Below are 24,300 nucleotides of genomic sequence, written 5' to 3'. Positions count from 1 at the left end.
ACTTGTGCCTCCATCCAACCTCCTTCTGCAGACTTTGTGACTCTTTCAAACTGGAAGCCTTTCTTACTACATCACAGTCTTACCTTTAGGTTTCTTTAAAAACTAAATTATGTTTCTTTCAAAACATATATAAATAGAGTTTAGCTGTATAGTAATGTAATTTTTTTTGGAGACCGGGTTGTGAAGGTGGTTGAAACATCAGGTTTTCAGTTAATACACCTACAAAAACATGGCAAATAACAACTTTTGATACGTAACATTATTTTTTCTTAGCATGAGAGCAGTGACACAGATGATTACTGAAACTGAAACTCCTTGTCTAAGAATAGCAATTAATAAAGAATATTGATGTGTAATGAATAATGTTGGAATACTGTTTTTTTACTTCCTGGGCTACTTGGTGTTTTAGTGATAATGTACATATAATGAAGGAAAAAAAAAACAAAAAAAATAAAAAACATGCAGCATTCAAATACTGATTTGGACATCAGTTACCATGGCAGCAGTAGATATTTTGGTATTTCATGGCTGCAGGTCAGCCATGCAAGCATCCAACTCTCTAAATTAGTTTTTGTTCAGCGTGGGGGAAGTTGCACCTTGATTAAGGTTATTTTAAAGCTGCACATTTAATCCTGAATGTACATTTCTGGAAGTCACACAGGGTATATAAGGTAAGTATGTTTAATGCTGAGTCTAGCAATTAACAAATAGCTATCATTAGCTTCCCAGAAATATATTTGCAAACACATTTGAGAGAATTCCTGGGTGACATTTTAATTAACACAATAAGCATTTTTTTTAAATAGCCCTAAAATGTTTGTGCATCATATATTGACAATGTACTGTTTGTTTGCTTGATTTCTAAAGGTTCTTTTGCAAGACAAGATACACTCATAACAAGTAAAGCATGATTCATGTTTTAATAGTTATGAATAAGAAGTAATGTTTAGGTAGTTACAGATCAGAGAAGGGAAAGATTGTGGTCTTAGTTCAACTTGTTTCATGTATGAAACAACTCAAACTTCCTCCAATCTTAACCAAAGTATTTGTGTTAGGTAAACCTAACCAACTGCAGGAGGGTACAGGATACGAACCCAGGTTCAAGTCCTTTACTGTGTATGGTCTCCGTTTTAAGCTTTCTGATGGCCCAGAAGTGAACCCCAACTTCCAACTGAAAGTGGTATGCCAATTGATCTTCAACCCTTACATTTCTACCAATGCATAAATAGCACAAAATAAATAAACATATAGTCACATATAAATGTAATTCCAAGGAGACAAAATAGCAATTAGAGAACTGCTGCCTGTCTGCATTGCACAACATTTTTGAAAATAACAGGGATTCAGCTGCAGAAAAACTCATTGTGCAGGAGTGGCATTCTAGAAAGCAGAAGATGTGCCCTAAACAGGCATAAAATTCCTGTGAGGGAGCAAAAAAAAAAAAAAAAAAAAAAAGTCCCTCAAATCCCCCAAAACCAATAAATGAAGCAGCATAACAAACTGTGAGGTAAACACTTGGAAAGGACACTAGAATGCAATGAACCCACAAGGAGAGGTAAGACAGTCTTGCAAAGCACTAAGGACAACTGTTGAATATACAGTGCACACAAGGGCTGCATTTAGATTTGTGAGGGCTTCCAGATCAGACAGCAAACAGTAGAAATAATGACTGATGATTTCTTCAATAGAAAGTTATTCTAGTTAAAACTGTACACACCCTGTTCTATAGATTCGGTTGCCCAGACTAACAAAGAATATTTCTCAAAAGGTGTGTTGCAACTTAATTTTCTAAATATTCATTTTTAATCTTGTAACACAGATTAAATTCCATTCACCTCCACTGTGTTGGTGGCTTATTAGAATGACATCTCAACTTAAATGTGACTACATCAATGGTCAGATTCCACTTGGGAGAAGTCAAAGCATTTTTGTTCAGTTTGATTTGTATATTTTCTGTACTTCATGGTAAATTGAATGAAACATGTTAAATAAATATAAAGAAAAAACAGCTCACCTAAAGTAATGTAAAGTACTAAAGAACACTAATGCAGCCCAATGGTATAGACATGCACCTACATAAACCTAATGTCATGTAAATCCATGTAATTAATGAATCAGGAAACACAGACATTCGTACCATTCATAAAAACAATCAGTGAAGTCACCTGCTGTGCGCCGTGTGTAAACTCCACACAGCCTCTCTCTCAGTTTGGAGACGCTATGAACCCTCATGTTGTGTTGTGCTGCTGCTGCTCAAGTCAAAGGAAGGAAGGTGACATTCTGCATTTATTCATTCACCTCAACACAGTGTTTGAAATCAAATTTTCTGGAGCTGTATACGAGTTGGAGATGCTGTGATATGAAGGACATGGAGCTGGGATTTAGATATCAGGAGGTGGAGGCCACTTCTGCTGGGCCTGGGCCCAAATTAACCCCTGAATATGCAGGGCTGGCAAGGAAAGGCAGTGGGTTAACACGACTCTTCGCTTTTTGTGATTCGAATATGTATTTGCCTCATTTTGCACGAAATGTTTCCATGATGGAATCAAACAGCTTTAAGACACACATAAATAGTGTTACATGCTAATTTCAGAAGTAATTATTGCATGTTGAGTTTGCTTGAAGAGTGAAAACAGTAGATTTTCACAGCAGATAAAATAAAATAAGGATCTAACAATGTGTTCATCGTTCTAAATGTTGCTGGACTGCAGTCCTATGATATATTATTGTGTCTTTATTGATCACTGTGTGAAATAGCAGCATTTAGAATTTATTTGAAGTGCTTGTCATGTCATTGCTGAACCTCAAAATAACATTTTCCTCTAAGTGTGTCTAAGCGAAGCTCAGTTTATCTAGAGCCTGGTTGCTCATCTAACAATCTGAACTTGATGCCCTCAGTTTGCATGCGTGTTAATTTTCTAATTTTAAAAGTTAAATGTCATAAAATTTCACCTCTTTCAGGCTCTTAATTTGTTTACTGGGGTGTGTGTGAGTGTGTTTTTATGCGTGTTGGTGCTTGTTGCCAGGCAGGGCTCCGGCACAGCCCCTATGAAAAGAGCAGTGGTACATTTTATCCCAGGAGGGGGCAATGCTCTGAGCCCAGAGGGGAGCCGAGGCAGTGCAGGGTCAATGGAGATGTACCGCCTCAGCTTCACAACCTGACAGACCTAATGCAGCTATTTGTAATGGGATTCTCTCCCTTCAGCTGCGGGCCGTGTTATCAGTGGCCAGGCTAGCTCACTGCAGCAGGGCTGAGGCCGGCTCATCAGTATCCCCTTCTAGCAGTGTCTTCTGGGTGCTGAACAAATGATCACATTAGGCTGAGCGGACTGTGGCTGTGTCATTAAGGCTGTTCGTTATGATTCCACATCGATTTTCCATTTTACGTCACAGCGCGTCTGTGCGTAAATAACACCAAATGGTGAGTTCAGGTAAGGCTAATAAAAACATGAAACCGTCATAATCATCATCTGATTTATCATTTCTCGCATCAGTGTGAAGCAGCACTTTAAAAAGGTGACAGTGGAGGTAGCTTTATACTGTACAAAACTGAGAGTTATTCCAAAAAAAGACACATGCCTTGCTGCAATTTCAGGCTTTCAGTTTTTCTTTAAAGCCGTCATCAGGAGCAGATAGAGATGTCAGGAGACAACAGCTAATAAATAGCAGGTGTGTCCACTGATTACTCAGTTGCCAGCTGATGATTCACACTTGACACCTGAAACAAAGTTGGAGGGAAAGAGACAGAACAGAAATAAATTGAAAATGAGCAGTATTTGCCATTAGCAGCTCTACACCGCCCCTGAACAGTGATCTAAAAGCTCATTTACCTGATAAATATAGATGTATGTTGTTGTATGTTGACGCCTGTGGCACCATCAGTGTAACAGATGCAAGTGAGAAATCCTCTGGTACACTTGGTATTATGAGCTGTTGCTTTCTAACACATTAACCTGCAACTGATGACAGCTTTAAGGTGAAACTAAATATCTGCAGGAACACTTCTGTCCTCTTTAGGAGTAACTCTGCTCCTTTTTGGTTACATTTTGTGTGGGTTTTCTGGTGGTATAAATCATTAAAACTCAACATTTAATGAACAGCACAGATTATTTTAGCCATTGCTGGTAAAAAAAAAAACAAAAACAAACAACAAACTGCTATAACTACTAGAATATCTGAATATATATACAGTACATTTAACTTATATTAAATGGAGAAAATGATGAGGTAATTGTTTATTACACTGTATTTCACAAACTACAATAATTAACAACTTGATGTAACAATTCTACATCATCATCTACTCAGCTGTGATATGTACTCGACTGTACACAGTGGATTTGGAGCCACTCTGCAGGCCATTTTTTTTTTTTTTTTTTTTTAAAGATTCAATATTTACATTTGTAATATCACTCACATCAGACAACATATATGCTTGGGCTGTATGACTATGGTCAAAATAGTAATCACAACTATGGCAGTATTCGTTTTTCAGGACAAATTTTTGTTACACTTTCACATTTTAATAAACAGCACTATGCTTTCATTTCAGTATTTTGCAATTTTCATCCCTTTTATTATTTACTATGGGATGCATTGTAAGCACATCCTGAAGGGTGGAGTAGTTTTGCAGTGTTTGAGCAGAGTCATAGGTGAGCTGGTGTGCTGAGCTACCATGCGTGAGAAGGGAAGCTTGAATTCTTTATCCCCTGTATTCAGTCCTTCTCCTAGAGGCAAAATATAAATACATGTGTACCCAAAACTTCTCACTTGCAGATCATCTGCTTATCGATAAACACTGTAAATTACTGATGTTTCATAAACGTCTCACATGCAGGCTATGGTAGCTAGCTAAGCATGCAGAGAGAAGCCTCTAGTCTCCCCATGCAGCTAGTGGAGTTCACACAACTCAGACAAGTGTGTGACCGAAAATTATTACAAAAAAGACTGAAATAAGATTTTCTAAGCTGAAACCAGGTGATCTAATTGAGATTGTCTGTTTTCTGTGAGCAAAGTTCTCTGTGTAAAATTTACTGAGTGGAACACAGTATAAACATCAGTATCAAAATTGATCATATTTATTAAATTGTAGGAAGCCAAAACCACGATCATAGTTAACGTGCAACCCTAATATATGCCAATATCGATGTATTTGGTAGGCCATTCTCAGCTGATACTATTAGCTGACCATCAGCTTACCTCAGCCTTAATGTTCAAGTCATGTGTGGAAATTTTATTAGAAGATGTTAGAAGCTAAATCTGCATTAATTAATTTTGTGGGGACTATGGGGCACTAAGATGAGTTGTGAACGTTATACAAGTTGATGTGGTGAATGTGGTACTCATTATTCATTCACACCTCCAAGACCATTATCATTTACTTGGAGTTGTGTGTCTCTCTCTTGCAGTTTTTTGCAACCACTCCTCTGTGATATATCTTTCTCCTTTACTGAAAAATTGTCCACCACCGTACAGCAACATATCAAGACCCCCTCTCCCTTTACAAGAAATGTGTAATATCCATGCAGAGTATTTAGTCAGGTCTTTGTCCACCTTCTCGAGGTTTTGCTCATCTCCAAGATATTAATTGCAGCTCCCAAACCAGCCGCCTGCTCCACCTCATTGCAGCCGTGGAAGCACTGTTTAATCACCCAGATAGTGCTGAGAGATTCTTCCGGGCTTTTCACAGATTAACAGGACATTACCTAGAAAACAGGGAGAGAAAATGGTCTATGGGTTTTTAAATACTCACCGGAGAGCCTCTGTCTTACGGCCTTTTATTTTGCTAATTTTCCTTTTGCCTATATTTATCCACAAGCAGAGTTTTCAGACTTTTATTTATTTTTTTCCCAGCAACACCCTTATTTATATTCATGACTTTGCACACACTAACACCTGGGAGCTGCTCGGTTGAAGGTGCATTTGTGCTTTTGAGGTTTGTGCCTTGCTTGAAGGAGGTGTTGAAACAGGAAAGCATTGCAGTAACAAACTACACTCTGGATATTTGTTCCAGAGCAATCAGATGTTTTTGATCTTCCACTGTGACAAATTGCTTCAACTACATCCTCTTGTTTATTGGAGAGTGATTTCATTTATTGATGCCTAAATGTAGGATGAATGTTGTTGATGTTGAAGTTTTTTGTCTTTGGTCTTCCTCATTAAAGTCAGAGGATGCTGGCAGTAGAAATCAAGGCTGCCTGCCTCTTGCTCTCTTTTGCTCTTATTGACTTCTCTCTGCATCTCGACTCCCTCGTCTCTTTAATGATCAGTTGTTTGTCAGCACTGATGCGTGTTTGTCACATGATGCCTATCTCGCAGCAGCAGGACATTTTTCCATCCGGCCAGATAAAGCTGCAAAACACCAGCCAGAAAACACAACAAAGGAAGGATGTGAATCTTTACAAAGGGCATTTTTTGGATTCGTCACTCTGACTCTGGTAAACACTGTCAACAATAGCCTTTTTGTAAATAAAATGGTCGGTAATAGCTCTTCACCACAAATGAATGTTTTTTTCTAGAATAGTTAATGATTCATTTTGGATAAACAAGGACTTAATTGTCTTTCTGGTAAGGTCTGTGTACAAAGCCCTGACAGCTGATGTTAAATTATAGCTATAAAACTCTGGGCAGCACTGAGCTGTCTTTCAGAGCCAAGCTGGCATAGACTGTGGGACCTGTTCAATTAAAGTCTGGCCTGGATAGAGGTAAGACAAACTGGTTACATTGATCTTAGAAGAAAGAAGCATATGACTAATCCAATACCGGCTTTAATATGATTTTCTTAAATGAAGCGCATGGAAAACCTGCACCATGATACTCCAAAATATATCAGTGTGCAAAAAGAATCAATCTTTTTTTTTTTTTTTATTCTTGAAAAACTTACATTTGTTTGACAGTCGTGACATTTGGAATCTAGGTTGAATTTATGTGAGGTACAGCTCTGCAAACACAGAGGTAAAAAGGGAGTAGATGCTGGGTTTTGGTCTGAGACTTTCATCAATAGTGAAGGAGCAGAGCTCCTACAGGATGGTGCTGAAGGGTGAGGAGTGATGGATTGAGGCTCCCTGTCTTGTGGGGTGATGGCTCAGAGACAGTGTATGTTACCCTTCCATCAGCCCCGCTCCCTCTGCTCGGCCTTCCTGCTTCCTTCCACCACCTACACATAGTGAAAGAATATTTCATACAATGTAAATTCTTCAGCCTTCTCCACAGTATTCACTCCTCCCTCCATCACCTTCCACCTCTCTTGAAGCCGAGTGTAACTTTCTACATTGATGATTTGTAGAAGCTTCGAGGTAAAAGACTGCGTAGTAAAACTGACAATAACAGCACAGGTGAAACAGGCTGAAGTGAGAGTGGCTGACAGGAATACTTACAAAACATTTCTTTTCAAGCTTTAAGCCACAAGAGCTCAGTCTATAGCCAGAAACGCTTTGAATTGTACTTCCATTTAATGCTACATTACACTTGTACTCCACTGAGTGTATATGAAGCTGGATGAACCTTCCATGACTTCACCCATAGGTTTCCTGAAGAGCAGTTTGAAAACTTAGTATGGTAGCTCTGATCGTTGCCATCTTGACCGTGCCTGACTCCTACTAACTCAAAGAGATGTCTCGGTGCTGTGGATTGATGACGATACCCACCTGTTCCTCAAAGTAGTTACACCCCTAATTATGCATAAATTTACACCCTAACAAAGTTTTTACAAGTTATATAATTGAGTTATCCGAAATTCATGCTCTGTAGAGTTGTCAAGCTGTAAACATGTATATTATTGCTTTAAAGTTGCATATTTTAACATGAATTTCTGTGGTGATTTACTTGCTTTTGAAGCCAGCCTCTAAAGGCCATTTAAGGAATTGCACTTTTTGGTACAACCCTTCTTTGGGTTCCTGGAAGTTGCTGCTGTTTCCTGTAATTACTCCGCCAAAGGAATGCGGCAGGGTTATGTGACGATCGACGTACGTTTTACTCAAAAATGGATTTGGATGAAATTTTCAGGGAACATCAGAAATGGCACAAGGACCGCCTCATTAGATTTTGGCCAGTGATGCAGCTTATAGTCTGGATCCATAGATTTGTTAAAGATTTCTGTATCATTGCGAGATAACGGCACGGCATCACTGTAACTATGACAACAAGTGAACGCTACGTCAGCTGCATGATGACGATCACATGATTGTGATCCTACTACAAATCAACCACTGCGGACTTATTGGGACTTATCTGTCTGAAATCATACAACAACTGAGCAGCAGAGTACTGTGCTCTATGAGAGCTTTTCATGTTATTGTTTTATTTCTGTGATACAATTTCACATAAAGAAGTTTTTAAAAAAGAACTATTCCAGATTAAAGAAATTGGTCCCAACTTTTGCTTTGGTTTGTGAACTTTTGCAAAAAGCAGTTTCTAGTTAGAGACCCCTGTCATTTTTTCAAATGTCTATAGAAAACGCAGGTTTAATGAATAACACTAATGTTGGCTGTATTGCATTTAGAAGATCTTGATCCAGTGTTTGGCTTTGTACAGTTTGGCTCATTGATGTGGCTTCCTGGGCTACTGAGTGGAATAGAGCTGTTGTTAGTGTTTCACCTGTGCTTTCCTGCTGTAAAGAGTTAAAATATTTATTGTGGAAAAAAAGTCAGTTGTTTCCATTTTTACCAAGTGTGATTCCCCTCTAAACTTTCTGTGATGGTCTCTAGTAAGGAAGTGTTTGAGGGACTCTTACGGTTCTTACGGAGTACATATAATGTGTCTACGTGCCAGCTTTAGAATAGACAGCAAATGGACAAGAAGCGCAAGTGCAATAACCTTGTTGCACAGACAGAAATATTGTTAACTTTCCAATCTCTTGACAAAAGCAGCTATGTTGATCCACAGCACAGAATGTTTTATTTTTTACCAAAAAAAGGGTACAAAATTTTGGGATGCTTCTGTTTTTTACCTTTGTATTTTACAGTTGCACAGACGTGTTTTCACCCAAACCATGATCTTGGCAACCACTAAGCTAAACTGTCGTTAAAGTAGTTAAAGCTACAGTAGGTAGAAAACAAACAAAAACACAACAGCTAGCTGAAATTGAAAAACCCTCTTGCTGCTTACAGCGCTCCTGCTCTGACCTAAGCTTCTATCAAACAAGCGCAGACATATGTGTTCACCTCAAACGTGCAAAGGTTGATAATTTAAAAGTCACTATGATGTCTGAGGTTGACGTAGGCGTCACACCCACTGTCATGAGCGAAAGTCGTCTGTATACTCCCACTGTAGACTCTGATCTGGGTAAAGTCACCTGTCACAGGCTAGATTCTACATCCTGAAAATGGAGGAAACCACTTGAATTCCAATATGCTGACACCAGAAACAATTGTAAAATGATACATTGTAATGTAGAGGTCATTATTCTGGATATCCAGTTCTTTAAACTTTACTCACATTTATTTTTTTTGCTAGCAGTACTTCTCTACGTTATTCTTTTTGAGCTGGTTCTTACACAAGCTACAGGATGAGATGTGGTAATTGTGGTCCCAACTGAAAATAATGCAAAATGAAATCTGTTATAGCATCCAGTTCCTTTTGAACACCTCCTGAGATGACAATTTTCACTGTTGCAGTGAATTTCACACCAAAAAGGAGAATATGCCGAACTGAAATAAATGAATCTAAGACTACATGGATGCAAGTCTAGAAGTCTCATGAGTGGCTTTTCTTTTTGCTCGAGTGAAAGGCGGTTGTGGGTTAGCAGTGTAATCAGACGTGACTAAAAAAGAGACACGGGCCCCTTGTGAGATGCTGTAGCCGTTACACTGCCATGTTTTTTTGTAATCTCAAGTGGCCACTTTCCCTCCAGTTGAGCCGTCTTTCCGTGCCCAGTCCAGGAAATTGGGCCGTATACACGTGTTTCTAAAAATAGCTGCTTTTTTCTACCAGAAATGTGGCAGTGGCAAGTTACATTTGGCCTCTATCCATGGTGTGCAGCCATTACGAGGGCTGAACCATCACTTGGTTGATGTTGGAAGTTTTGAGTGATTTGTAATTGCGCTAGTTGCTTTACTTTTGAGATGTAATTGCCACTTTTGTTTGGAACAGATGATGATAGGAGATGTCTCTATCTGTGCCAAGGCACCTGTTATGACCTTCAGGTTGACTCCACACACACAAAAACACACAAAAACATGCAGTTTCAAGCCTCGCTTCGCATGAATGGCTGTGTTGTTGTGGTGTTTTTCGCCAGTTAACTGCAATTAGGCTTAGGATTGTCAACAATTAATCAGTTGTGCTCTCCTGGAGTTTTCATCCGCCTGCTACTACTGACAATATGTCCTTCTTAATTACACAGTAATCGGTGTAAACAAAGTGTTTATTTTTGTGTAATGGACTGTGACTCATAGCAAAAAAGCACAAGAAAGTCAAGCAAAGTGAAAAACACAGCAGCCATGTTTAATTCATTTCTGTTAGCAGAAATGTTGTGCATCTTTCATACAAACCAGTGAGAATGGTGTGTGAACTTTTAATCTTTTCTGTCAAGCGTTTTAGACAGGCATTAATGCTAATAGGTTAAGTCTTTGTGTTTGTGATTTTAAGACCTATCAGTCAGGGTTCGTGTAAAGAAATAGCCGTAAATTAAAGCATTTTATGACACTGTAATTCCTTTTTTGTCCATATCAGCATTTGCATTCTGATGACTGCAGTTCATAGTTTACATACTTTTTCTTTGGTTACAGGAGTGTGACTGGCTTAGTGTGATGGTTCTCCTCCTACAACTGCTGCGAATAGTGGCAGCTGATAACATCCCAGAACAATGTTTGATCTCTTCACAGCTCTGACACCCGCCAGCACACACACATATAAACACACACACACCTACTTCCTTCTCTAACCATCTCACTGTCCCTCTCTCCCTCTTCTCATTCTCTGATACCCCAGATAATGTCTTCTGCTGTCTGTATATTGACAAGCAGGGCTGTAGCATGAAATTATAGGGACAGACCACTCTACAAGCATGCAAGATTGGTATTAGCTTCTTAACCTGCTTACAGCCTAATATACAATAAAACAGGCTTCTTGATGTCTGGTTTACTATGCTCCTTTCAGCTGAAACTGCTGCAAACGATTGCTTGGAATAACTTTCCGTTGCCACTATGAGCTCACTGTCTCACCTCCTCAGTAACAACATCAGTCACTGGCTCCATTACCTGTGTTTAGAGAAGAATTGTAGTGCAGTGGCATCCTAAACTATTTTACGGCTTTGGTAAGAGGTGAGAGGGACTTCAGAGCACCCTCACAATATATATATATATATTTTAATACAACTAAATTATTTAGGCAGTTTTAATTTAGTCATGACACCAATTACATAGAAACAGTGCTTGTAGAATGCCAGTACCCACTCATGAGTGGCTCTTTCACATTTCACTTTTTTTATTAAATTAAAAAAACTCCTTTGTGGATGCACATGTTGACAGCTGCCCTTACAACAGATGGGTAGTTGTTGCTGTCATACTACTTTTTAGTGCACTGGGAATACTAAAAAGCACATGTGTGGAACAGAACTTTACATTCTGTAGATGTCAGTTCCATACACGTTGCATTGGATCAGCAACTGTGTAGTACATGCATGACATGCTGACATGCTGAGCATGTGCGCTTGTCAGCACACTGACACAAATTTTGGCAGACATTCACAGAGGGATTCAGCACAAACTCTCACGGACTTGGAGAGGTGATAGAATGAACGTCACGTGAACCTGAGCAAATAATTGCATACTTGGAAAGTATAACACTGGCCTTATACTATTGCTGTCTAGTCCGTTTGGAGCACTGTGTTTCTTACATGTGCAGTAGGTCAGCAACTACACTATATTGCCAAAAGTATTCGCTCACCTGCCTTGACTCGCATATGAATGTAAGTGACATCCCATTCCTAATCCATAGGGTTCAATATGATGTTGGTCCACCCTTTGCAGCTATAACAGCTTCAACTCTTCTGGGAAGGCTGTCCACAAGGTTTAGGAGTGTGTTTATGGGAATTTTTGACCATTCTTCCAGAAGCACATTTGTGAGGTCACACACTGATGTTGGACCAGAAGGCCTGGCTCTCAGTCTCCGCTCTAATTCATCTCAAAGGTGTTCTATCGGGTTGAGGTCAGGACTCTGTGCAGGCCAGTCAAGTTCATCCACACCAGACTCTGTCATCCATGTCTTTATGGACCTTGCTTTGTGCACTGGTGCACAGTCATGTTGGAAGAGGAAGGGGCCAGCTCCAGACTGTTCCCACAAAGTTGGGAGCATGGAATTGTCCAAAATGTCTTGGTATGCTGAAACATTCAGAGTTCCTTTCACTGGAACTAAGGGGCCAAGCCCAGCTCCTGAAAAACAACCCCACACCATAATCCCCCCTCCACCAAACTTTACACTTGGCACAATGCAGTCCGACAAGTATCGTTCTCCTGGCAACCACCAAACCCAGACTCGTCCATCAGATTGCCAGATGGAGAAGCGTGATTCGTCACTCCAGAGAACACGTCTCCACTGCTCTACAGTCCAGTGGCAGCGTGCTTTACACCACTGCATCCCACGCTTTGCATTGCACTTGGTGATGTATGGCTTGGATGCAGCTGCTCAGCCATGGAAACCCATTCCATGAAGCTCTCTGCTGAAGCACTGTTCTGGAGCTAATCTGAAGGCCACATGACGTTTGAAGGTCTGTAGCGATTGACTCTGCAGAAAGTTGGCGACCTCTTCGCACTATGCACCTCAGCATCCACTGACCCCGCTCCGTCAGTTTACGTGGCCTACCACTTGGTGGCTGAGTTGCTGTCGTTCCCACACACTTCCACTTTCTTATAATACAGCTGACAGTTAACTGTGGAATATTTAGGAGTGAGGAAATGTCACAACTGGATTTGTTGCACAGGTGGCATCCTATCACAGTTCCACGCTGGAATTCACTGAGCTCCTGAGAGCGACCCATTCTTTCACAAATGTTTGTAAAAGCAGTCTGCATGCCTAGATGCTTGATTTTATACACCTGTGGTCATGGAAGTGATTGGAACACCTGATTCTGATTATTTGGATGGGTGAGCAAATACTTTTGGTAATATAGTGTATGTATTCCACGTGTACACACTACTGCCAAGCATGCACCCTATTGCTGTTGTAGTGTAGTTGCCACATGGACTGTCTGTTTGGACAGGCATTTTGGGCTACACATAGACGTTGATGGAGGGGTCTGCGTGGACTTTGGGAGGTGACAAAATTTACATCACACAGGCCTTCATGTATTCAAAAACTTTAACCCTGGCCTGACAACAACTACACATCCACGGCTGCCTGTGTGCTATCAATGCTTTACCCTAAAAGCACTATTTGATGTTCTGTTCCCGTTCTTGCCTGCCCGTTTTTCACTGTCAACAGATAGTCTAAGTAACAAGAACAATAAGTATCCAGGAATTTTAGCTGCAGAGCAGGTGGCTCAGTATGCAGCTTACATAAGGCTATATTCCCCTTGTGTCAAAGCAGGTGTCGTGTTTACAATTTTGATGAGCAGGTGAAGTTGAAATATATTTCTGCTCAGCAAACAGAAAAAAAATGCAGTGAGAATCAGTTATACAAACAACAATCAGGTAAAATTCTGTTCTTTCCGGTACAACTTTGATGTCATCAAATACCAGTAAAGTAGCTTACAGTGCATCTCTCTCTAGTCTGTCTGTCTCTCTAATCTAACTGGGCAGTTCATCTTTTGGCCTTCCTGTGTCTTGTTTGCTTCCAGCCACTTCCAGGGCTGTGCTCTGTAACTTTGTGCCTGGCAAAAGTGAGAGTGAAATACAGCCATTTATTAAGTTTGATAAATGCCAATGGGAAACAGTGTTGAAACTGAAGCTTTCCAGTAGCAGCAGCAGCAGTCTCTGTGGGGACAAATCTAGGCAATATATGGGTACGACGGCACTCCTCATCAGCACACACATTTTGAAGCTACACCGTGAATATATAGGTCTTACAGGGTTTAGTTACAACTCTCGAATAACATTTTGAGGACTAAGCAAATTACCAGACGGCAGAGCAAACGTTCAGTGTTATATTTTAGAATTTTCTTTATTTTACAATTCTGCAGAAAATATTCCACTCCATGAATACTGCTTCTTACCTCATTCTGTTCTGTACAGATATACTTATTCTTAGACTGACAGATGGAGCAGAAAGGAAGGAGGTCTGTAGTGGGACCACTGGGGTGTCAGGTGTGACTGTGTGGCAAATGTTTGACATGGCTAACAGGTCAGGTCAGAGGGCCCCTTTGCAGAATTTTTACTTCGGCCCTCAGGACGATCACTTCTCAGAATGCTGGTTACTAAGAGGATCTCGACCTAATGACTTCATTGCAATACACACTAAAGCGAGTGTATGTAGTCAATTATTTTTTTCTGTAATCATTGAAATGCTTGCCCCTTAAATACATTCAAGCTGTGAACATCAGCAATATGTCCTGGTATCTTTTATTCAATGTAGAAATCCATAATGTAATAGGCTTCTTCATAATTTGTAGATAAACACTCCAACATATGAAAAAGGGGAGGACTGATGCTTATTTTTTTCCACTTCAAGCAATGCTGAGAAATAAAAAAATTGCAAGCTTCTCCCAGCTACAATGCCCCTGCCGACAAGAGGTGAGCGCTTCACCAACGTGCAGTGGTACACATTACATAACTGACAAATGCAGGGTCGAGGCTGCCCATAATGCACAAATCCTCTCAGGGTTCTTTTAGCCAAAGCAGCGCACATTAAAAAAAAACAAAAAAAAACTCCTCTTTGCCAGTGCTGTTGTTCCATCAGAGAGACTGATCCTCCATATGTCTCATACGATGCTGAGGGTGTTAGGGTTGAATTCACAAACACACTCCCTGGGGTGGACCTGCACACACACATGCAGGCACGCATGCACACACACACACACAAAGACTCCCATATCCACATGCATATTGACACTTGAGAGAATCCAAAGAAAATCCATACTCTGTGCTTTAATCAGTCATCACCTGAATCTTATTATTCAGTCCTGTTACAATTGAGATTAACTGACACGTCATTCAAATTCTTTACGCTACCTACCATTCTTCAAACTCTGACAGGATTTGTTTTCAGTTAGTACTATTAATCATTTTGGGGGAAAGACTTCTTTCTTTTTTCTTTTTTTTACAAAAGTTGGAGGACTTCATTTTTATCCCGCTTTCCACAGGACAATATTAAATTCTTGAAAATGATGAGTGATTTCCTGACAACGCACACAGTAAACAGCATAAGAAATGCAGGAACTCCTGGAGTTACATGATTTTTTTCCACACGTGACCTCGAACAAATATATAACAGTGTAAAACTACAGTAGATAAAAGTACAAGTTCCTACTAACCTCATCTTTCAAATCTAATTCAGAATTTTTGTCCCTCAGCTGACAGAGTTATAACTCTGTGTCACAGGAGAATGGACTGGAGCAGCAGAGTGCAACGGTTCAGAGGGTAACACATTTCTCACTGTGCCAGAGGTCTTATTAACCTCTCTGCATTGACCAGGGCATCAGCACATGCTGTGACAAGAGGCAGAGAAGCAGAAAGTTAGATCTGTACAGGGAAGGTTATTACTTTTACTGCTCCCTTTGGACACAGCCAGCTAGAATAAGGACAGACTGGGATGTGGTCGTCAGCATTAGAGAGAATTACAAAAACAGGAAGCTATAGCGTGAAAGGTGCACTGTTAACAGAAAAGTGATTAGCAAAGTCAGAATCTTGAAGACTTGAAAACGCTTATGTAACATTCTCAAATTCCTCTCTTGTACTTTCAGACAACCGTGCACATGCAGAGTTAAGGTTTTAGTTTTAGACTTTAACCAACTAATGAGTTTCTGCAGGCATTTTCAACCCATTGTGGCTTGACAAGGGCACTGCACACTATGAATTTGTTCACTATTTTAATCACAGCAACCACAGTGCTGTCTTATGTTTTGCTGGTTCTTGAAAAATAGTCTGGATGGAGGCTTCAGGTATAAGCCTGCCATTTCCGACACAAATTTCTTGCAGCTTTTTCTGCCCCTTCGGCCATCTGTGCGTAAAGTCTCTTTTGCTACGGGATACAACAATTTTCAAAAATGGCAAGTTTGTCAGAAGATGCAACAGTTCCACTAAGACAATTTCAACATCGCTATTTTGCAGGACACCACTGGTATGGCATTCAAGGCTTAGCACTGCCCAAAATGATTGCGAGTGGTGTAAACAAACAGACATGCTTTGTGCAGCACTCATACAGCAATGTGGAGAAAAACAAAACAAAACAAAAAAAACAACTGGGGTGGTATTTTCTCTTAAGAGAATCTGTTGTCAACTACTGTCACAAAGTCGACTAAAGCCGTAGGGAGCTCAAACACCGGTGCGTGAAGCTGCATGACCTCCCTTTTCCCTTTCGGATATCTGAATTACTGTTAAGTTGACACACCAAGGTGACGGCTTTTAGATTCTATATGGGATCACAGTCTGCCTTTAATAGACCTGTAACAAATTCAACTTTCAATGTAACCTGCTGAAAATGCGTAAGAAGCTCTAAAACTGTGCTATGTCCTAAAAATAAACAAACCAATCAATTTCTTCTCCTTTCCACCATATACCCTTAAAACTTCTCAACAACCTCTGTTACTTTGTTTTGACAGGAAATCTTTCTGTCTGTGCCAGGGCATCTTTTTCGATCACTTGCTCTTCATTAACATCTTGAGAGGCATTGAGATCTGATGATGTCCAATCATTTCTTCCTGCCTTAATTTAAAAGAATATTAGCCAAGGTCAGTTCTCTACGATGGGCCCTGAAATTTGAACCCCTTTTTCTTTTCCATATTTCCATTCCTGTCTGTTTGCCTGGACTAACAATGACGGTCTATAATTTCCTTTTGGAATACTTAATTAGCTGCTGCACATTACATACACTGCCTGCACACACAGGAGGAGCATTTGCAGAGCAATGTGTCTTAGCTCTGCTTTCAGCAAAACAATTACCTCGAAATACAGAGCTGTCAGGGGATTCTGTCTTAGTACAGAGTGCCCCAAACCAGCTGCAATAAGTTTTAAGTTTTTTATGTTTGCAAAGCGAAAGAATGGAATATGAATCCTAAACCAGAGGCATAAAAATAGTCCATCCACTGGCTTTAGCGGCTGAGAAGCATGTGCCCAGTAAAGTTTGTAGATGCGTGTTAATGCACACTATGATGCTCAGAAAGGTGCCTTCACTCCTCTTGAAAACACGATTCTGAGACCCTCCTAGATGGCAACATTTGGGATGCAGCCAACATCGAAGTGCTAAAAACAGCAGGTTCTTGAATGACCACTTGAGTCAGACTTTAAAAGTCAGTGAATTTATAGCAGAAATGACCATACACAGCCTGGTATAAACAAAAAAAACAAACAAAAAAAAAAACAGTTTTGGCCTCTACAGCTAACTTTATGGGGGGGGAAGGGGTAAATATTTATGTACCAGGCATTAAAACTTGCATTAGGCTTAAAATATTGCAGCATTAAAAATGTGGCTGCTTTGAGTAACAGCTGGGTTCTGTCATAGGACAGTCCTTGGCCTAACTCACCTCCACTCACGACCCAGCTCTGGTTATTTTTAGAATTTGTGGAGTTGGTTTGAGTTAAGCACTTGCCACATGATGTCAACTGCCTTCTGATTTTGTAGCTGAAAGACCCTTCCGGTGAAAATTGAATTTCTTACCCTCAGAGGCATCATGAGCAAAATAAGCGATGAACACTATGACTGAGGATGTCCATCATGAAGCCACAGATTGGGGTCTCAAAAGTACAGATTCAGACTTCTGGGGTTTCCTACATAACAAACCTAAAGAACCAATCCCATCAACTTGCATCTTATGGCTTTCTGTATCATTATTATTCTTCAGAATTGACTTTCAGTTCAAACATGTTTGTCGGAACAACTCTAATATTGCAATTTGCCATTGAGTGGTGTAGAGTGGATTTACAGTGTTTCAGCAGAGTCGTGGGTGAGCTGCTGTGCCTGAGCTGCTGCAACTGGAGAACTTGCAGATTCATAAACCTTCATAAACCTGCAGATTGTAGAGGAAGCAATGGTATAGTTAATTATATTTAAGCCATTTTTAGGCAAGGATGGATTATTATCATAGGAAGAAAATATCTAAATATCTAACTTTGATACACACAGATGAGTTTTAGGGGTTTAATCAGTTATCAGAGCAGGACTTTAACATTTTTGTCCATTTTGGTCATTTAGGCACAGCAACCAGTGTGTATGTTGTGTGTGAATGAGAAGACGTGCAGGTGGGAGAACCAGGGGCTGTAATGAATGAACAAAGACCAGTGTAAATCAGTCTAATTACATGTTAGTATGGAGAATATAAATTTCTACCTGTTTGATGCATGGTCACTGGTTGTTTTATAACTTCTTTCACCCATAAAAGAGCTATAGCACAGAAGCTTACAACAAAGTCTTGTTATCCACATTTACTCCTCACAGTTGTGCAGTTCAGACCTTTGAAGCATTCTGACCTCTAATACTTGAGCAACATGTCAGAACTGGCCATTTACCAAGACCTCTTTAGCCATAGGAACCCTCGACGGCCCCTCCGAATAATCACAGTCTCCCACTATTAACCTCTGGTCAGCTCCACAGGATCAGGTGGGAGGTTAAGGGCCATTAGCTGGGAGCGGCAGGGGCATCATTCATTCATTTATTCTCACTGACCATCAATCTGGTTACTCCCGAAGCAGCTTGTTGTGCTGCTGACCTGCCACTTACAAGACCGTTGCATCACTTTAAGTAGAATAAAATGTGTATTAATCAGAGTGATACTATGAGCTGTGACTGTGTGTCGAGATAATCTCCATACAGGAGAGATGTAAGGCCTCCTTCAGAATCCAGAGAGAGAGACAGAGAGAGACGAGGTGATAACTAATGTGGCCGGGCTTAACTTCACCTTTGATGTTTGTACCAGAAATCCAAGGTGCTCAGAGCCTATCTGTCCTTGAAGTGAACACACCCAAGAATCCCTGGAGAGAGGGAGATATTCTAATCCCGGAGACAGCTAAAACCTGGAAAGGAGAGTTGACTTTGAATTGATTTTTTTCTCCCCCTAACTCGCTGTGTGTCTACTGATCATAGTTAATGACCACTATTCACAGATGCATGTTTGGCCTGGAGTTAGAGCTGCAGCACACAGAGTGTAGTAGTTCATATTTCTGATTTTAAGTATGAGTTCATGCATTTTAAACTCATAAAGCCTTGGGCGGGACTATTTGCTGCTCTAGCTTTCACATTAATAATATTTTATTTTTAGAATGGAAATACTGTGATGAAAATGTCCATAAAGTTGCCCTTAAGTTGCATATAAAAATAAAGATGTTGCGTTAAAAACAACTTTTTTTCTTTCACACTTCATGTACTTCATAGAGAAGTAGTGCTGTAAAAAATGTTTTTATCAAGGATCAGTCAGAACCCCAGTTGCTTTTATTCATATCAGCTAATATTTGAGATGAACTACTGATGAACTCAATTTGGGATTTGATTTTATTTAAAATAAATATTACTCTAGATTCAAGTGTGTCTTGGAGCATGAGGCAATATTTTAGCAACTATTACATCGTATTTAAACCATAGTCCTGAAATGAAAGTGGCCTGCGAGGAAGCTCGTGTATGGGCGCGTTTGATTTCATCATCAGTGACATCTTCAAGGGTGCAGTCAATCCAGCGGTTGTGCTGCCAGGCTTTTGTTTCCCCTGTCATCAAAGGGAGCAGGGCCTCTGGACAGGTTGGTGTGTTTGGCAGAATGATTCATCCCATGGTATGAAGCATCAAAACCAATTTGCGCACAGTATTGGACACTGGCATTTTTCTTTCTGTGCCTGTGATGTCTATATTTCTGAGGCAGTACAGTGTGAATACGAAGGTCAGGCAGACATATTGGCTTGTTTAGAGTATTGAGTAAGTGTTTCCTCATTATTAAGAATCAGATGTTGGCCAGACAACCCTCTGTCTGAGACATTTAGTGAAGAATTGATCATTAGACTTGTTCTTTATGTGAGCTTTCTAGCCTGAAAGGATTCTTATTTCTACAACAACAGTAGTAGCCATTGTATTACTTGTTACATGCTTTGTTGTACATTTGTATAGCTATTATCCACATTTATTTATTTGTTTATTTTTACATTTTTTTATGTGTTTCAGCCTTTTGACACCACACAAACACAATTATAGGTCAGTGGAAACAAAGCTTTTGGAAGACTCCTTCCAGGGAAAACAATATTCAGAAATCTGTTGGCAGTGCTGCTCTGGGGACAGAAAAAGCTTGTGACATCAGTGTGCTCCGAGGCAATTTTTTGAAATGGCAGACATGGCTAAAATAGTGCTTATGGCAACAGTGCTAAAAGGACTGTTTACACATAAATTTAGTTACTTTTTCACAGCACAATACTGAGGAACAGAGGCCACATAATCTGTCCACATATGTGACTGATAACCTACTGGAACTGACAATAGCTTTTTTTCAAGTTTGTGCTATTTTGCTCTACTTCTGGGGTCACGTCGGGTGGCAGCAAGTTAAACAGGGCATTCCAGGCATCTTTCTCCCCAGTGCCATTTTTCAGTTCCTCCTGGGTGATCGCAAGAAGTACCTAGGCGAGATGAGATATGTAATCCCTCCGGTAAGTTTGGGGTCTACGCCGGGGTCTCCTCCTACTTGGACATGCCTGGAACATGACTAAAGATTGGCATTCTGGGGGCATCCCAATCAAATGTCTGAATCACCTCAGCTGACTGCCTTAAACATGAGCAGGCAGCAAATCTACTCCGAGCTCCCTCCCAATATCCACACTCCTCACTAAATCTCTAGGGCTGAGCCCAGCCACCTGAAGAAGAAAGCTAATTTCAGCCCCTTGTACCCATGATGTAACTCTTTTGTTCACAATGGGATGAGAAAGCCTTATTTGTGTTTTCATGTGGACAGAAAATTCTTCAAAATTCTTTTTGAGAATAAAGGAGGGATGAGGGGTAGGCAAGGCAAGACATCCTTCCTCCTACATTTTGGTCCAGTTAAGTTACAAGTTACATATCTCTAAATCAGGGCCTAGGATAGAAGATGTCATATTCCGGATGTTTCTTGAATTAAGAAAGCCAAACTGCACATAGTCACAGCTGGGATCAGACTGAATTACATTCCTGGGCATGCAGCAGTTTATATTGTCAAGACAGAGAGTGGCATTATTGCAGTTATTGTGCAGCTTGGTGTGTATCATCAACATGAATCTGTGTAAAAATGAAAATCATATTTGTTCATAATAACCACATAGAGAGATCATATCAACTGAAAACTGTAGAGGATCTAAAACTGAGCTTTGTGGCACACCACAAGTGAGATGTGCAGGTGAGGGTGAAGCAGTGCTAAGATTTTTTTTTTTTTTAAAGTAGAGCACTCTCACATTACAGTTGGAAACCTTCTGTTTTGAGCTGCTGTGTATGTATACAGTATAGCTCATGTCTGTACATTACATAATAGCCCAGTATTATTAATGCACTGTCAGTGAGTTGTCTGAATGGTTATTTTTCACTTTATTTTCTATTCACAGATCTCCCCTGGCGGAATAAACAAACGACTCGACTCCAGAGCACCCATCTTCAGTCTACTTGTGGTCTGACGGCACTCACCGACATCAAAGGTACTCCCGCCTTTCTCTCTACACCTCCAGTCTCCTTTAATCACTTTGTTCAGTTCATCATTGCGGTAATTACATTTCCTGACAGTTTTTTTTTCGGCTTGCAAATCCAAGACTTCAGTCCCTGTGTTATCTCTCCTCGAGGGAGCTTCACTTCACTTCACTTTGTCACTGAGGTACCTTGTATGATTTTTATTTCAATACATTCAGAGGCTTTTTTTTCCTCCAGGAAATGTGCTCTTATTTCAATAATTCACACAGTTGAATCAGCTGAGGTAAATGTCAGTAGAAAAATTATTTTAGTTCTCTTCACAGAATTCAGTGTGTTTTAGAGCTGAGCAGGAGAGGACGTTTGTTCTGGTCCACTTTCTAAAGACAGACTCAGCTGTGTAATTGAGTGTTTGAAGTCTGTCACCTGTAGTTAGATACAACCTCAGACTCTTAATTGCAATTTGGATGTCTTATGTTCTGTAAAAGACTTCCTCTCTTTTGCATGTCTCTACTTTGAAAACTTTCTTTAAGAAGTAGGACACACAGGGCTAATTGAAATCCTAACTGATGTTCGTGCCTATAGCTTTGTGCTTTGCTTTTAGTGTTTTCACAGGAACTTCTTTACAGCTTAAATAATTTTACTTGCAATCAAAAACCAACTCTTCTTTCATAACTATCTGTACTTGACTCTTAACCTTGACCTCCTTAGCATTGGCTGCTTATAATGAACCAAAACCTTTTCTTCAGTCGCAGTTCAGGAATTTATGTAAAACCTCACAATATAGTGCCATATTAAAATATGAAATGAAAGAAAAAGCATTTACAAGATTTATAATATGCGGTATTCTGTTCCATATTTCCTTTGACAAATTATTTGAGTGTCTGTATGGGTTTTAATGAACTGCTCTGTCTCTTCTAACGGGCTGACAATGACTCGTATTTGCATTTGTAAGTATTTTGTGTTGAATGCGTGTGTGTTTGGCCTAAACTCCTCCACATACCTAGGCGGTTCAAAGAAACAGGATGAAATGGTAAACAACAGCTGAATTTCTTTTCTTCTGGCTGTGAAAGTGATCATCTATGGACTCCACGCACCTCGCTAAGCTTTCCTTATCCTGGCATCACTCAACAATACTCCTGTGGGCATTAACGCTCACTTTAATGTTGTTCAAAGCAGCAGCAAGCGGAATCCTAAATTGGAGGGAAGATCAATCCTGGCGACAGTGCATTTATTTTTTATTCTCTGTTGTGTCTTTTTGAAAAGTTAGTCTCATACTGTATCAGTCCAGTGCTATTTAAAATATTTGATATTTATTAGAACTGACAGTCATCTTCCAGGAACCGCTTATTATGCAATAATCGGACTGACACAATATTAGAGTTTCTCTATATGACAGTTGTGGCCAAAAGATATCTTGACAGATTTTTAAAAAATTATCAGTCAAATAAATATTTTAATCTATTGATTGCATGAATCGTCTCCTTTTTTTGCCAAATTAGTTGCACTCAAAATACGAGGGAAGCAAAGAGAGTCTGCAACTAAACCGTGCTGTAGTTTGTTCCTACTTTGAACTGTCAGCCAGACCGTTTACAGTATTATTATATGTGTGTTATTAACATGATTTAAGTATTTCATTTGTTAAATATCAATATCAAATCATAGCAAGATGATTTTTTTAGCATTAGCATAATTTTTATTTATGTGTAAATGCCCTTGTATATCATGACACCTCTATATGATAACATGCCAAGTTAATATCCATCCATCCATCCATCCGTCCGTCCATTATCTATACACTGCTTAATCTTCATTAGGATCGTGGGGGGTTGGAGTCTATCCAAGGTGACGTAGGGCGAAGGCAAGGGACACCCTGGTCAGGTTGCCAGTTCATCGAAGTTAATATTCACTTTTCACTTTTTTTTTTTAATAAGTAAAAAGCATTCAAGTTATAAATAAACCATTCTTTCAATGACAGCTAAAGGACTGTCTCAGCTATAGTTAGACTCTGAAAAACATGCTGCACCATTTACTTTCTTACAATAAATGTGCAATTGCTATGCTGGTCATCCAGCGATGAGTTAAACGCTTTGTTTTTTCACAAGCCTTTGGCTAATTTAAGCTGACTTTCTTGTCCTTGAATAGTGCTTTTACAACCGTCCTGTTGGTGAGCAAAAAAAAAAATCCCAGCACAGCAGATGAATATCTGTCATTATGATGAATCATTTACCTGTCAGTCACTCTCCATAAGAGCTTTGACATATTGGACAGCTTAGTCAAGGAGAAAAAAATCTCTTAAGCGCCTGAAATTAGTGGCTCAGAAATGACAGTTGAGGATGGGACAATATCCCTGATACTGCTGACTTGTCTTCTGACTATATGAATGAATTATGATCAACAGCAAAGGACATTAAAGACTGCTCCCACCAGCACATCGACACACACTGTAGGCAGAGGAGCAGGTGTTTTTAAGTACCCAATTGTGCCACTGAGAGTTGCGTCCTCAGATGGGCATCAGATGGGTTTAGGCAAGGAATTAATTTGTGCTGCCTCCGAAAAGGGGTAAATTGGCACTGAAGGGGGAGGAAGGACCTCACC

At 39.9% G+C, this 24,300-nt stretch overlaps 1 protein-coding gene across 12 annotated transcripts in view; it reads left to right on the top strand.

Moving 5' to 3' along the window:
- arvcfb (ARVCF delta catenin family member b) overlaps positions 1–24,300 on the top strand; it is a 274,511-nt gene that overhangs the window by 92,112 nt on the left and 158,099 nt on the right. For all 12 annotated transcript variants that reach the window (XM_055011233.1, XM_055011229.1, XM_055011239.1 and 9 more), the window contains exon 3: positions 21,627–21,716. The gene's annotated coding sequence lies outside the window, so the exon portion shown is untranslated. The remainder of the gene's footprint in view (positions 1–21,626; positions 21,717–24,300) is intronic.

The sequence above is a fragment of the Amphiprion ocellaris genome, chromosome 6 (assembly GCF_022539595.1).
Source record: "Amphiprion ocellaris isolate individual 3 ecotype Okinawa chromosome 6, ASM2253959v1, whole genome shotgun sequence".
NCBI classification, from domain to species: Eukaryota; Metazoa; Chordata; class Actinopteri; family Pomacentridae; genus Amphiprion; species Amphiprion ocellaris.
This window is presented reverse-complemented; position numbering and strand designations above follow the sequence as displayed.